Below are 16,778 nucleotides of genomic sequence, written 5' to 3' on the forward strand. Positions count from 1 at the left end.
CTAATGTCCCTGGACTTGGACGACAGAGAAAAAATGATGAAAGGTTGCAACGCAGAGTCATCCAGATGGTGGATAAGCAGCCCCAATCAAGTTCCAAAAAAATGAAGCTGTCCTGCAGGCTCAGGATGCATCAGTGTGACATTTGAATGAAATTAAATGCTATGGCAGGAGACCCAGAAGGACCCCACTGCTGACAGAGAGATATTAAAAAGCTAGACTGCAGTTTGCCAAAATTCCTCTGTAAAGTATCATGTGGACAGGTGAGTCCAAGCTAGAGATTTTTTGGTATAGTACATCATTCTACTGTTTACCGAAAACTGAATGAGGCAAACAAAGAGAAGAACACAGTACCAACGGTCAAATATGGTGGAGAAGGAGATCCAAAGATGTTTTGTGGGGGTTTTTTTTGCTGCCTCTGGCACTGGGTGCTTTGACTGTGTGCAAAACACCATGAAATCTGAAGATTACCAAAGGATTTTGAGTTGCAATGTAGTGCCAAGTGTCAGAAAGCTAAGTTTGCTTCCTTTGTCATGGGTCTTCCAGCAGGACAATGAACCTCAACATATTTCAAGAAGTACCCAGAAATGGATGAAAACAAAGTGCTGGAGAATTCTGAAATGAACAGTAATGAGTACAAATATAAATCCCATTGATCTTCTGTGGAGAGCTCTTAAAAGGGAACCTGTCAGGTGCCATATGCCATCTAACCAAGCAGCAGGTACATGTGTGGGCCAAAAATCCCTGCCTAACCATCCCTGTCTAATAATATTGTGTAAAAGCAATGCTGAAAAAAAGGATTTATAAGTTACATTATCCCTATGATAATTAGGGCTGTGACTAGTCTTGTTGTTTTGTCCCCAAGTAGTCTGCCCTCTTTCCGTGGTATTACGCCCCTGTGGGTGTGATAACATGATTTCCATGAGCAGACGTCACTGCCATCTCATGGAAATCTCGCGCATGCTTGGCCTCTGTATCTGGGTATTTGCTTCCCGGCTTCAGAGGCACAGTATGCATGGTGGGAAGTGCAGGAGACTTCGAATCATGTGCAGTGCTCTTGTGAAGCCAACAAGTGTACACCCAGTTACAGAGGCCAAGCGGCATTTCGTTTCAGGGAAAGAGACAGCAGTGTTAGGTGAAAGTATATAGTGCAGAATTTTTTGCCCCACTTCTGCATCTCTTGGCAGGAAAAACGCAGAGGAAAAAAACACATTTTTTCCTTGTTTTTGATGCGTTTTAGCGGTGCATCTTGGTACAGATTTTTCCCATTCATTATTATGGGTGAAATCTGCAGTAAAAAGGCTGAAAGACTTAACATGCTGCAGATTTAAATACTCAGTGTGTGCATGAGACTTCAGAATTCACAGCACTGAAGAATGCATCAAAAGCGAGACAAATCTGCAATGTGTGCACACAGCCTTAGAGTTATTGTGCTTTACAGTGGCGGCAGCAAATGAAGATGTGGTCACCTCTCAATTCACTTTACTAAAAAGAGAATTTCATCAGGGAATGGCAATGACAGTACCTGTGGTAAGTGACCGCAGTGCCGCACACTGGTGATGTCCTGTTTCAGGAGGGGTTATAGAAGCTGTAACGAAGTGAGTACAGTACCAGTGTCCTGTGATTATCCATTTTAGACTGCTCTTAAATAATCCATTCCATCACTGGAAGTAAAGTAAAAATATAAATATAGGAAATAGAAGGGTAAGGAGAAGTTTAGGGAATTAATTAATAAAGCTAGGGTTTAAAGATACTACAAATATAAAAAAACTGACCAGTACTATCAAGAATGAGACAAGTGTGAACACATGCAAGCTAATAAAAAGAATATAGTTGCAGTTTGAAATACTATAATATGTAACCATTGAATATATGAAATATGGAATTACATTATTGCTATAGAAACTATGTTAAATAATGAGGTATTTGCTCACAAATTGGCTAATTCATGAGAGCCTAATAGTCATCAACAGGGAGAACTAACCCCTTTGTGGGACCCTAACCTTATATGCCTCTCCCTGGGCTGTAAGCCTATAATTGTAAGAGCAGGAAGGATCCAGCTATAATGAAAAACATCCCAGCCTGATAGGCACAGTGCTTACTTCGAAGATAGTACACTACAAGTATGAAAAAACTGACCAGCTCCTCCAAGAATGAGAGAAGTGTGAACAGGTGCATAGTTTCTACAGCAGTAATGCAATTCCAATGTCATATATTCAGTGGTTACATATTATAGTCTTTCAGAATGCAGCTGCAGTGACAAGGAAAAGGTAGCAATGGTTTGAACTTTTGAGTTTCAGGCTCCACATCTCACCATCTACTACACCTTTGAGCATGAGACTACATTCATATTGCAAATAATAATCTTGGCTATCTCATACAAAAAATTGACTTGAAACTATTTAGCATATGATTAGTTATGCAGATTCTTGTCATGTCACTGCATTGTTACTGTTTTGCGCCTGGTGTTTGAAAAATCTTTTTCTTCCCGTGTACTATAAATTACAACCTGTTCCCATATTCCCTAATAGCTCAGTGTGTTACTAGGTTGATGCCCAAGCAAGTCTACCAGTCTTGCACCCCTACAGTCTATTCTAAACTACGCTGCTAATCCACCTGTCCCCCCGCTACTCCCCGACCTCTCCTCTCTGCAAATCCCTTCACTGGCTTCCCATTGCCCAGTGACTCCAGTTCAAAACACTAACCATGACATACAAAGCCACCCACAACCTGTCTCCTCCGTACATCTGTGACCTGTCTCCCGGTACTTACCTGCACGTAACCTTCGATCCTTACAAGATCTCCTTCTCTACTTCCCTCTCATCTCCTCTTCCGACCATCGCATCCAAGATTTCTCCCGTGCCTCCCCCTTCTCTGGAATGCTCTGCCACACCATATCAGACTCTCGCCTACCTTGACAAGCTTCAAAAGGAACGTGAAGACCCACCTCTTCCGACAAGCCTACAACCTGCCGTAACCCTCAGTCTAATATAGCGCCGCACAACCAGCTCTACCCTAACCTACTGTAACCTACCTGTTTTTGATTATACTTGTCTCTAGTATGTATACCCCTTTCACATGTAAAGCGCCATGGAATAGATAGCACTATAATAATAAATAATAATAATAATAATAAAGCAAAAGTCACTGGTTTGAATTGAGGAGCAGCCATGAGGAAGATTTCGCAAGAAAAGAGGAACGACATCATCTAGCTCATAAATAGTAGCCTCTCGGTCAAGACAATTGCCAAACTGCATCATGTGGATGCTATGATGATTGGAAGAATAAGAAATAAAGTCTGCCCATCCATTCAAAGGCCAAGAAGTGGACGTACAGATAAAATATCAAAGTCAACAAGTCTGCTCATCACAAGCTCAATCAGTTCTGGTACAATAAACACAGCAGTGGAGGTGACTCGTATGCTTCATAATAGTGAGAACACAGACCTCCATGCAAGTACCGTGCTACACATATTACACAGGTTTGGAATGGTGGCCCGAAAAAAGGTGAACAAGCCTCAACTTCACTATCATCAAGAAGCGTCAACTCGAGTTTGCAAATAGTTACGAAAAGTTGACAGTAGAAGATTGGAAATGGGTGATGTGCAGTGGTAGACTAGACTGTCATTGGTGAAAATAGATCTGGAAGAAACAAGGAAAAAAGAGACTAAAGGATCGAGAAATTGAAGGAACTGTCAAGTTCGGTGTAAGAAGCCTTATGATTTGGGGTTGTTTCACAGCCAAAGGTGTTGGATGAGTTATGTCGTATACTTGAGTACTATGGGTATGAAAAGGATGGCATAGTGTTCAAGCAGGACAATGATCTGAAGCATAAGTGAGATTGGAGAAGAAATGGTTCAGTGACACATAAGTAGAGGTGCAGGATTAGCCCCCAACACCCCCCAGACCTCAATCCAACCGAAAAGTTGAAGAAACAGTTGTATAGATAGCCATGTGAGTTGACCAGTATGTACCAACAGTTAGCACATGTAGAAGAGACCTGGGATCAGGTTTTGGTAGAAACATGCTTGATTCTGATTAAGAGGATGCCCAGAAGGATTCATACAGTATTGAAAGCCAAAAGTGGATTTACAAAATACTAACAAAATAACGAAAATTAAAATGTGAATAAGGAGCAAAACAGTAACAATACAGTGACATGACAAGAATTTGAATAACTAATCATGTGCGAAATAGTTGCAAATCAAATTTATGTATGAGATAGCTAAGATAATTGTCTATAAAATGAAAAGAGTCTCAAACTCAAAGCTTTAGTGGGAGGCGAGATATGGAGAATGAAATTCAAAACATCGTTACCCTTTTGCTTGTCACTATATATTTCTTTTGTTAGATTGAATGGTTGTTTTAGTTTGCACCTGTTCACACTTGTCTCATTTTTGGAGGTGCTGGTCAGTTTTTTGATATTTGTAGTACACTTTCTTCATCAGCATGGAGAGATTTTCATTATAGCTGGATGTTTCCTACCCTTAAAATTGTAGGTTTCACGGCGAGTACAGATGGCACAGGGGTTTCTGAGCTGACAATAAGGCTGGGGACCCTGTGCTGTCACTTATCCAGACGGTAAACCTGAAGGTGGTCAGGGTCGAGCCACCAGCGTGTCCCTGTCCCCTGTCAGGCCCTGACCTAATTCCCCACCACCCCCCAACCCAGGGCTGGGCAGGACAACAAGTATAACACCACCCACAAGACGAAGACGATAAACTAAAACTCATTCACACCAGAAATATCCACAGAGGAGAGACAAAAAGACACTGGATGGAATAAACCAAAAGGAAAGGAGTAAGTCACATAAGGGAGCTATCACGCAGCGCAGACAACAAATCGCTGATCACCAAAAGGAGGATCACCACGGACAGCGGGATATCGTAACTGTTAGCAGAAACTATCTTCAGCAGTCTCCTACTACACACCCCAGCCTTAAATAGAAGGAGAGTAGCTGTGGTAGGAAATTAGCAACCTGGCTCTCAGTAAGCTGCTCCATCAAGGATTAACCCCTGCACGGCTGGGAGCAGTGAAACAACTGAGCCGACTCCCAGCCGAACTGAGCACTAAGAGAGACCAGGTTGCCTGTCGGACACTGCACTGTGAAAAGAGGCCGACGCAGTAGACGTAATCCGCGTGTACGAATACGGATGGCGCATGACAGTAGGCTTACAGCCCGGGTGAGGCGTATAAGGTTAGGGTCCCAACAAAAGCTTTTAGGCTCTCATGAATTGGCCGATTTGTGCACCAAGTACCTCATTTTTTAACATAGCTTCTATAGCAGTAAGGCAATTCCAATTTCATATATTTAATTGTACATGATATTATAGCGTTTCAGAATGCAGCTATATTCTTTTTGTTACAAATTAAAGATAGATATCTATAACGGGTTTTATAGGTATCGGACTACCTCTTTAATTTGTTCCTCCATAAAGTCATAAAAAATCTCTGAGGGACATTGCATTTTCTTTTTATTGCACAGTTTTTCACATGAACTTGGGCATTTATAGATGCACATTTATACAAAAAAAGGCCCCCTGCAGTAAAACATATCACTGCCAGAGCCGATCTGGTACTAAGACCCAGCAGCTCTGTATTGCCTGGGAGACATATGATCGCTGCACCCAAGAAAAGCATCAGCATTGCCAGAATTCTAGACTTGCTTCTCCTGTATTGCAGAAAAGTTAGAGCAGCGATGTCTAAAGATGTTGCTGCAGATCTAGGACCCACACATCCCGCCATTAAAAAGCATTAGGAGACCAGGAAAAATAAAATAACCAGCACAGAATTGTAAATATGAAAAAAATCTCCAGCACTCAAAGGGACAAGAAACCATAAGTAATGCAAACTGTTGTATTGATTATCTGCAAAGGGACAGAACACCACAACCATAGCAAAGCCAACGTTTCGGCCTATGACAGCCTTTATCAAGGTTTTGCCTGAATAAGATGTGACGCCCTGGCCTATCAGGTCGTCACAAGGGTGCTGTACAATCTGCCCTTCTGCATGGTACCTGCTCCTCCTTGGTTACGGATCCTGTCCCTTTGGTGTTGCTAAGAACAGATATACACAAATCCTGAGGAACACTCTGCGCCACACCCACCAGACACCCATTGGGCAGCCTGAAGGGAATAGGGCCGCCCAGATGGAGGGATGGTAGAAGGAGGGCCGGAAGTGTCAGTTGAGTAAAAGAGTTCGAGCGCAGCAGTGACAGTGAAAGGTCACACAGTGGAGCTGGGCTCCTGTACCCTTCCCAGGTGCAAGACGTTGGCCTGGCCTGGAAGAGCTGGAACCCCAGTCGCAGGGGGTAGTGGCAAGGGGCACGGTACTGCTGGTATTAACCCCTTATTACCCAGTGTGCCACTCAGCACCAGGGCTGCTGGAGAATTGGATACAGCGCCAGAAGATGGCGCTTCTATCAAAGCGCCATTTTCTTTGGGGGCTGCGGACTGCAATTCACAGCGGGGGCAGGGGGGTCAGAAAGCTTGGGCCACCCTGCACTGTGGATTCCAATCCTCAGCTGCCTAGTTCTACCTGGCTGGACACAAAAATTGAGCGAATCCCACATCATGAAATTCATGAAATAATTAAAAAAAGGGGTTCCCTATATTTTTGGTTCAGCCGGGTACAAATAGGCAGCTGGGGTTTTGGGGCAGCCCATACCTGCCTGCTGTACCTGGCTCATTTTTTTTTTAGTTTTTGGGCAAAAAACTTAAAAAAAAAGGGCTTCCCTGGATTTTCCATTGCCAGTGAAGGTAACACCAAGCAGTAGGGGTTAACAGCCAATAACTGCTTGGGTTACCCTTACAAATCAGAGTGAAGAGGGGGTTAATGCCGCGCATCAGCTAAAATGAAGATGTAGCACGTTGATGTTATAAACGTATTCTTTTATTCCATCGGTCTACGCGTTTCGAGGATACACCTCTTCTTCAGGACCAGTGCATCAACATAGTACTATGTTGATGCACTGGTCCTGAAGAAGAGGTGTATCCTCGAAACGCGTAGACCGATGGAATAAAAGAATACGTTTATAACATCAACGTGCTACATCTTCATTTTGGCTGATGCGCGGCATTAACCCCCTCTTCACTCTGATTTGTATGCACATCCTTGTGGGGCTGCAGCAGACGCCTTCATCCTATGCTCTATCAGTGGTTGTGACTATCTCACAACCTTTTTAGGTGAGTGTATTTTTCCTGATCTACCTCACTGATCTGTTGGTATTACACTATCAGCGCTCCTTATTTTTCAGTTTATGGGTTACCCTTAGCAATAGAAAATGCAGCGGGAGCCCACGCATTTTTTTTTTACCCCTAACCCTATGTGTTTGGGGTTTTTGTTTTTGCTTTTTTAATTTTTAATGAATTTAAAAAAAAATAAAAAATAGACATGGGCTTCGCTCATCGAGCATCTGAGCATTTTACTGCTCACTCATCCCTACTCCTGACCACACAGCCAGCAGAACAAGTAATCAGATCAGCTGACTCCAGTGTCGGCCGATTACTTGTTCTGTGTCTCCCTGCATCCATCGCAGTGTGTGCGGGCTGTGAGGTCAGCTGAGTTTCGCTGGCACTAGTCAGCTGATCTGAACTCAGTTGAACTCCAGCCCGCACATTCTGTGATGGATGCAGGGGGACACAGAACAAGTAATTGGCCGGCACTGGAGTCAGCTGATCTGAACTCAGCTGACCTCCTGATCACACAGCCCGCACACGTTCACATGTGATCGGCAGCAGGCAATGACTGCTGTTAACCTGCATCTTTCGCAGCATGTGCGGGCTGTGAGATCAGGAGTTCAGCTGACTCCCAATCAGCTAACTCCAGTGCCGGATGATAAATTCTGTGTCCCGCTGCATCCATCACAAGTAGAAGTAGAAGGAGCTGGTAAAATAGCAATTGCGGTTGCATGCGTTGCACATTCAATCCACAGGACCCGGTCATATGTGGTATGCGTTTTTTTGCCTACAGGCAAAAAACCGCTGATGTGAAAGCTGCCTAAGGCTAACATGAAAGGTTTTGTGAATTTTGTGAACCATACAGAATGCCTCCTGTAACATGAATGTCACAATGGATTTTAATCCATTTGGTTGTGAGAGTGATTTGCATACAATTCCATCGAACTGTGAATATGTATATTTTTTTCCTCCTCCATATATCATTATGCTCCATTACCACACTAATTATCTTTTTCCTTCCTCTACAGTTTTCTATATGTGCCCCATTACTGAACTAATTATCCTTTTTCCTTCCTCTACAGATTTCCTGAACGCCCCACCTTTGCTCAGAGCCTGCCTGCGTGCCCTCTCCTTGCGTTTCTGTACCTCCCAGCACCAGGTAGCGTCCTCCCCTCTCCTATACCCTCCATTGTCCTTACAGTGTAAGCCTCCTTTCCTTTGATTCACGCCCCCTCCTCTCATTCCCCCGAGAGAGACATTACAGCCTTTGTTTACCTCTCAGATATGCGCAGCTCTAGCTCAGGCCGGTGACATCACATGTATGCGCATTACGCACTATGCCATGTGCGTCACCATTAAAATCACTCGCGCATGCGCAGTCCACTCCATACTGTGAACCTGGAAGTAGCGCTGCTCATCATAAAAGGCGGTGATACTGCTCTTTCCCACCGCTACCCGCTACTGCCACCAATGACTTGGGACCCTGTCCCCATCCTACTTGACTACTGAGGTATTCCTTCAGACACATGTCTGCTCACTGCTATGTTTACCACCACTGGTCAGCTACTATATTAAGACCTCTGCTCATCTCTTTCCACAGGCGCTTTTTCCACTCTATCTACCTTTTCCTCTGACCCTGCATCGATATGGTATGTTACTGTTATACATGAATGGTCATAATTTTCTCCATGTAACTGTTGTATCTTGCCTCTCGGTACTGTTTGCATTCATACATACTGCATATGGCTCCTCCTCCTATGTGTTTGACCTCTTTGCAGCCTTTTCTAGTGAATTGTGTCCTGCCATAATGTGGCATCTCTCGCCAAAATGTGCTTATGTATTTTTCCTCTTGCCATTTTTAGCAAAGTTACTGCGACCACAGACACTTCGCCTAAGATTTGGTCTTGAGAGATCCAACTCGTCTATTCTCCGCCAACCTTTTGATACGTATGTGTATCTTTCTTACGATCTTTACTTGCATATTTGTACATTGTTGTATATATTTCACATATCGGTGTGTAAATATTTTTCTTTGTTCTCTTATTCAGGCAAAAACTTGATAAAGGCTGTGATAGGTCGAAATGTTGGCTTTGCTATGGTCGTGGTGTTCTGTCCCTTTGCAGATAGTCAATAAAACACTGTTTGCATTACTTATGGTTTCTTGTCCCTTTGAGTGCTGGAGATTTTTTTCCTATTTATATGGTCCTTTTCTCCTTAGCACCCCCTTATTAGCAGTTGAGCCTATCGTTATTATAGCACAGAATTGTAAACCTATTTTGCTTACACAAATAAAAAGTGTTTTTTTTCCAAGGTTGAACTTTAAGAAGTAACAAAATAACATTTTTTTGGGCTGCACCTTGTCTGCCAATAACACTTTACACAAAGTACATGACCGGATGGATCACATGGGAGGGCATTAATGTTTAAAAATGACCAACTTGCGTATTTTTTCACAGGATCCTGTGCAGATGTCATTAGCATATTTTTCACATTACCTGAGAAGAGCACAGATATATTATTTATGAACTTGTGAGAGAGAACTGCAGTAATCGTCTCAGCTGAGTCTGAACAGAGGTGAAAAACAATCAGTAGTGAAGGATCATGACCTACACAATTCACAGAATTATTTTCTTTCTCTTATTCTAAGAAGGAAGGTCGAAAGAAAGCAGCTTTATGTGACATAAGGAACAGGTGGCTTTTACTGGAAAGAAATGTGCCTCTAATGCTTTGGCCCTCAGGAGATCTGGATGAAGGACTAGTTCTATCTTCTCACAATATGACTGTGCTCATGGTCTTACTGGAATATTGACCATCTTTAGGGACACTATTGTAAAGATGAAGAGATTTCAGAAGTTTCTCAGGTTTTCCCTACAGAGAATCAGTAAAGCAATGAGACTGTTCACACAAAATCTCACTTGGTTAGCCAGAACCCTACTGAGTACTGATATGGTCCAGAAATAATTAAATAGGCCAGTTCATAGATTTCTCTAGATACCTCATCATAGTTAAGTCTTAGTATCCTGTCTGAAAGAATTTGAAAAGTTTCTTCTTCCCGAAGTAATACAGTATATTTTGTATGTTTATTTTTCCCAAGGAACAATTCTGGTTAGATCTCCCTGAAAGAAAGCAATTTGGTTTATTAAAACTCAGTTGGTCCAACTGAACTGTCCTCATTAACACAAGACTATTGGTCTAAAGGCCTCAGGCGGCCTTTGCACGTTGCGACATCGCAAGCCGATACTGCGATGTCGCACACGATAGTCCCCGCCCCCGTCACAGCAGCGATATCCTTGTGATAGCTGCCGTAGCGAACATTATCGCTATGCCAGCTTCACATGGACTCACCTGTCCTGCGACCATCGCTCTGGCCGGCGACCCGCCTCCTTATTAAGGGGGCGGGTCGTGCGGCGTCACTGCGACGTCACACGGCAGGCGGCCAATAGGAGCAGAGGGGCGGAGATGAGCGGGATGTAAACTTCCCGCCCACCTCCTTCCTTCCGCATATCCTACGGAAGCCGCGGTGATGCCGGTAGGAGATGTTCCTCGCTCCTGCGACTTCACACACAGCAATGTGTGCTGCCGCAGGAGCGAGGAACAACATCGGACCGTCGCGTCAGCGTAATTATGGATTACGCCGACGCTGCACCGATGATACGATTACGACGCTTTTGCGCTTGTTAATCGTATCATCGAGCCTTTACACACTACGATGTCGCATGCGATGCCGGAAGTACGTCATTTTAAATTTGACCCCACCGACATCGCACCTGCGATGTCGTAGTGTGCAAAGCCCGCCTCAGTATACAAGTGCATCTCAATAAATTAGAATATCCTCAAAAAGTTAATTTATTTCAGTAATTCAATATAAAAAGGGAAAAGCATATATTATATGTTATTACAGGGTGATCTATTTCAAGTGTTTATTTCTGTTAATGTTGATGATTATAGCTTACTGCCAATGAAAGCCCAAAAGTCATTATCTCGGAAAATTAGAATAATTACCATAAAACACCTGCAAAGGCTTCCTAAGTGTTTAAAATGATCCCTTAGTCTGGTTCATTAGGGTACAAAATCATGGGGTAGACTGCTGACTTGACAGATGTCAGATGAAGATAGTCAATGACACACTCCACAAGGAGGGTAAGCCACAAAAGGTCATTGCTAATGAAGCTGGATGTTCACAGACTGCTTTATCCAAGCATATTAAGAGAAAGTTGAGTTGAAGGAAAAAATGTGATACAAAAAGGTGCACAAGCAACTGAGATAACCACAGCCTTAATAGGATTGTTAAGAAAAGACCATTCAAAAATTTGGGTGAGATTCACAAGGAGTGGACTGCTGCTGGAGTCAGTATGTCAGAAAGCCACCATGCATAGATGTACCCAGGACATGGGCTACAACTGTCGCATTCCTTGTGTCAAGCCACTTATGACCAATAGACAACGCCAAAAGAGTCTTACGTGGGCCAAGGAGAAAAAAAACTGGACTGTTGCTCAGTGGTCCACGGTGTTGTTTTCAGATTAAAGTAACGTTCACATTTTATTTGGAAATCAAGGTCCCAGAGTCTGGAGGAAGAGTGGAGAGGCACACAATTCAAGGGTCTTGAGGTCTAGTGTGAAGTTTCCACAATCACTGATGGTTTGGGGAGCCATGTGATGTGCTGGCGTAGGTCCATTGTGTTTTGTCAAGACCAGCCATCTACCAGGAGGTTTTAGAGCACTTCATGCTTCCCTCTGCCAACAAGCTTTTTGGAGATGGAAATTTCATTTTCCAGCAGGACTTGGCACCTTGTTACGGAGTTGGATTCTACTAGCGCACCCATTCCCACAGAAGTGCTTTGTTCTTATATACTATTGTTGGCGCCTGTCCACACTGGCAAAAGTACCAATAACTGTTTTAAATAGAGAATCTATGGGGTATTGTCAAGAGGAAGATGAGAGACACCAGACCCAACACTGCAGATGAGCTGAAGGCTGCTATCAAAGCAACCTGGGCTTCCGTAACACCTCAGTAGTGCCACCGGCTGATCGCCTCCAGTATTGTTTGCCAACAGCAAAATCTGCCGTCTTTCCCATGCACAGGATCTCTCTTGTCCAAACCCTCCTGTGTTCTCTATGAGAGATAAGGGAAAGCAAAGTGATTGGCAGCCCAAAATTGGATACGCCCGATCGTTACCTGCACTAACAATCAGTTGACCAGAGTCCCCATAGAAATTAGAATGTGGTCTGAACCCGTCAATATCATGGATCAGTTTACATTATGCTATCTGCAGCATTAAATATTAACCCCTTCACGACCTTTGACGGATCTAGCCGTCATGGTGCCCTGGTACTTAAAGACCCATGACGGCTAGATCCGTCATGGCGGAATCGCGGCACCAGAGCACCGGGCACCGCGATCGGTTTTAAAAAACTGTAGATTCGGGAAGGAGAGGACTTGTACCTGACCTCAGGAGGGGTGGTGTCTCCTTCCCGGACCTACGGAGGCTGTGATTGGCTGAACGGCGTTCGTCAGCCAATCACAGCCAGTGTTATGTTTCAGCCATTGAAAATGGCTGAAGCATTGAAATCCAGCTATGTCAGTGCAGCTGCAGCACTGGCCATTGGCTGGAGCTCAGTGAGCTTTACTGCACCCGCCCCCAGCTCTGATTGGAGAGATCGGCCTTGTGACCGATTTCTCCAAGCAGCACCGTGTCTCTGGAACCGGGTGAGCTTGCTGTAGGAGATCGCTCTCCTTAGCTTCTCCCTCCGTGGAATCTGAGGAGAGCGATCCCTGCAGGCGCCCATCTGTGAGTCACAGCCCCCGATCCACCGCTGCCCTGCTCCATGTGCTTCGCCCCCTGCTCTCCCACTGCGCCCCTGCATGTGACGCCGCTACTCAGCAGTAAGAGCAAGCGGCGTCAGATGCAGGGGGTGGCGCAGCAGGAGGAGAGCGTCACGGCGGCCGCTGCACTCTCCCCATCAGCCGCTCCACCGCCCCAGCATCTGCCGTCCCCTCTCCCCATCAGTCACTGCTGTCGCCCCATCTGCTGCTCCACCGCCCCAGCATCTGCCGTCCCCTCTCCCCATCAGTCACTGCTGTCGCCCCATCTGCTGCTCCACCGCCCAGCATCTGCCGTCCCCTCTCCCCATCAGTCACTGCTGTCGCCCCATCTGCTGCTCCACCGCCCCAGCATCTGCCATCCCCTCTCCCCATCAGTCACTGCTGTCGCCCCATCTGCTGCTCCACCGCCCAGCATCTGCCGCTCCCCTCTCCCCATCAGTCACTGCTCTCGCCCCATCTGCTGCTCCACCGCCCAGCATCTGCCGTCCCCTCTCCCCATCAGTCACTGCTGTCGCCCCATCTGCTGCTCCACCGCCCCAGCATCTGCCGTCCCCTCTCCCCATCAGTCACTGCTGTCGCCCCATCTGCTGCTCCACCGCCCAGCATCTGCCGTCCCCTCTCCCCATCAGTCACTGCTGTCGCCCCATCTGCTGCTCCACCGCCCAGCATCTGCCGTCCCCTCTCCCCATCAGTCACTGCTGTCGCCCCATCTGCTGCTCACCGCCCAGCATCTGCCGTCCCCTCTCCCCATCAGTCACTGCTGTCGCCCCATCTGCTGCTCCACCGCCCCAGCATCTGCCGTCCCCTCTCCCCATCAGTCACTGCTGTCGCCCCATCTGCTGCTCCACCGCCCAGCATCTGCCGTCCCCTCTCCTCATCAGTCACTGCTGTCGCCCCATCTGCTGCTCACCGCCCAACATCTGCCGTCCCCTCTCCCCATCAGTCACTGCTGTCGCCCCATCTGCTGCTCCACCGCCCCAGCATCTGCCGCTCCCCTCTCCCCATCAGTCACTGCTCTCGCCCCATCTGCTGCTCCACCGCCCCAGCATCTGCCACTCGCCTCTCCCCATCAGTCACTGCTCTCGCCCCATCTGCCGCTCCACCGCCCAGCATCTGCCGCTCCCCTCTCCCCATCAGTCACTGCTCTCTCCCCATCTGCCGCTCCACCGCCCCAGCATCTGCCGCTCCCCTCTCCCCATCAGTCACTGCTCTCTCCCCATCTGCCGCTCCACCGCCCCAGCATCTGCCGCTCCACCGCCCCTGCATCAGCCACCTCACTCCCCCATCAGCCTCTGCGCCCCTGCATCTGCCACCTCATTCCCCAATCAGCCTCTGCGCCCTTGCATCTGCCACCTCACTCCCCCATCAGCCTCTGCCCCCTCCCTTATCTGCTGCCTGCTCTCTCTCATCCCCTTAATCCTCTGCCCCCTCTTCCCCCCTCCCGGATCTGCTGCAATCCTGCTGCTTAGATCCATTCTGTAAGGTAGCTATCCCCAATCTCACCTCCCACTCCCCTTCCACCCTTCCCCTCGCCCCCCCTTCCTCCGCCACTCCTGCATCCGTTGTGCCCGCACCCATCCTCAACCGCTCCTCCATCCGCCACGCCCTCCCATCCTCCGACGTGCCCCCTCACCAATCCTCCGCCGTGGCCCCTCACCCATCCTCCGCCGCTCCTGCATCCGTTGCGCCCTCTTCTATCCTCCATCCATCTTTTTTCCATCCCACCTAGTCCCCCCCCCTTTTTGCAGTACATCCGTGCGTTCGTCCTAATTTTTTTTTCTGTAAACTAAGAAAGAAATACAAATAAACTTAGTTTAGGGCCAGTAAAATTATACTGTAGTAATCATCAACTACAGTATTTTTTACTGAATATTGTAAGGGTCAGCCCAGTGCCACACATGAGAGCGATGCTCGAGTCTCACACCGCATCATCCGGCACGGTCGCTCTCTTCCAGACAGGAGTGTGCGGCTGTGCCGCGTGATGTGTTACGAGATTCGTGCATTGCTCTCACGTGTGGCACTTGCCTTAGTGTCAGTTGCAGGTGCATATATATTTTTTTTTTTACTGCCGTCTCTATTTTTTATTATGCCAAACTAATATTTCTTTGTATTGGGGGGGGGGGGGTCTAGTTTCCAACATGGGGTCACATGTGGGGGAGCTCCACTGTTTGGGCATATCAGGGGGATCTCCAAACGCGACATGGTGCGGCTAACGATTCCAGCTAATTTTCCATTTAAAAAGTCAAATGACGCTCCTTCCCTCTGGAGTTCTGCCGTGCGCCCAAACAGTGTTTTTCTGCCACATATGAGGTATCAGCGTACTCAGAACAAATTGCCCAACAAATTTTGCAGTCCACTTTATCCTGTTACCCCTGTACAAATTAAAAAATGGAGCCTAAAATAACATTTTGTGGAAAAAAAAAAGTACTTTTTTGTTTTTATGCCTCAATGTATGAAGCACGTGAGGGTTCAAAGTGCTCATTACCCATGTAGATTTATGCCATGGGGGTTTAGTTTCCAAAATGAGGTCACTTGTGGGGGAGCTCCATTGTTTAGGCACCTCAGGGGGTCTCCAAACGCAACATGGCGTACGCTAATAATTCCAACCAATTTTGCTGTGAAATGGCGCTCCTTCTCTTCTGAGCCCCGCTGTGTGCCCAGACAATTACTTTCCACCACATATGAGGTACCTGTGTACTCAGGAGAAATTGCACAATACATTGTATGGTGCATTTTTTCCTGATACCCTTGTGGAAAAAAAAGCTACCTGGTTGAAATAACAATTTCATGGTAAAAAAAAAATATATATATTTTCACGGCTGAACGTTCTTAACTTTTGTGAAGCCTCCAGGGGTTCAAAGTGTTCAGTAAACATCTAGATAAATTCAATGAGGGGTCTAGTTTCCAAAATGGGGTCACTTGTGGGGGAGCTCCATTGTTTAGGCACCTCAGGGGGTCTCCAAACACAACATGGCATCCACTAACGATTCCAGACAATTTTGCGTTTGAAAAGTCAATTGTCGCACCTTGCCTTCCGAGCCCTGCTGTGCGCCCAAACATTTGATTTCCATCACATATGAGGTATCTGTGTACTCAGGAGAAAATGCACAATACATTTTATGTTGCAATTTTTCCTGATACCCTTGTGAAAAAAAAAGCTACCTGGTTGAAGTAACAATTTCGTGGTAATTTTTTTTTTTTTTTATTTTCATTGCTCAAAGTTATTAACTTTTGTGAAGCCCCCAGAGGTTCAAAGTGCTCAATAAACATCTAGATAAATTCCATGAGGGGTCTAGTTTCCAAAATGGGGTCACTTGTGGGGGAGCTCCATTGTTTAGGAACCTCAGGGGGTCTCCAAACGCAACATCACATCTGCTAATTATTCCAGACAATTTTGCTTTCAAAAATTCAAATGATGCTCCTTCTCTTCCGAGCCTTGCCGTGCGCCAAAACAATTGATTTCCCCCACATATGAGATATCGGTGTACTCAGGAGAAATTGCACAATTAATTTTATGGTGCATTTTTCCTGATACCCTTGTGAAAATGCTAAATTTTATGGCTAAAGTAACATTTTTGTGTAAAAAAGTAAAATTTTCATTTTTTCCTTCCACATTGCTTTGGTTGCTGTAAAGCTCCTAAAGGGTTAATAAACTTCTTAGATGTGGTTTTGAGCAGTGTGAGGAGTGCAGATTTTAGAATGGGGTCACTTTTGGGTATTTTCTGTCACCTCGGCCTCTCAAAGTCACTCCAAATGTGATGTGGTACCTAAAATATTTTTT

At 45.9% G+C, this 16,778-nt stretch overlaps 2 long non-coding RNA genes across 2 annotated transcripts in view; one reads left to right on the forward strand and one right to left on the reverse strand.

Annotated features, from left to right (window-relative positions):
• The window catches only part of LOC142310126 (uncharacterized), a 34,325-nt gene that overhangs the window by 15,041 nt on the left and 2,506 nt on the right, over window positions 1-16,778 (reverse strand). The gene's annotated exons all lie outside the window — the stretch shown is intronic.
• On the forward strand, window positions 8,264-9,125 carry LOC142310125 (uncharacterized). Its single transcript, XR_012754087.1, has 3 exons — window positions 8,264-8,333; window positions 8,775-8,823; window positions 9,037-9,125. It is a non-coding gene; the product is annotated as an uncharacterized LOC142310125 (long non-coding RNA).

This window comes from Anomaloglossus baeobatrachus, chromosome 5 (assembly GCF_048569485.1).
Source record: "Anomaloglossus baeobatrachus isolate aAnoBae1 chromosome 5, aAnoBae1.hap1, whole genome shotgun sequence".
NCBI lineage: Eukaryota > Metazoa > Chordata > Amphibia > Anura > Aromobatidae > Anomaloglossus > Anomaloglossus baeobatrachus.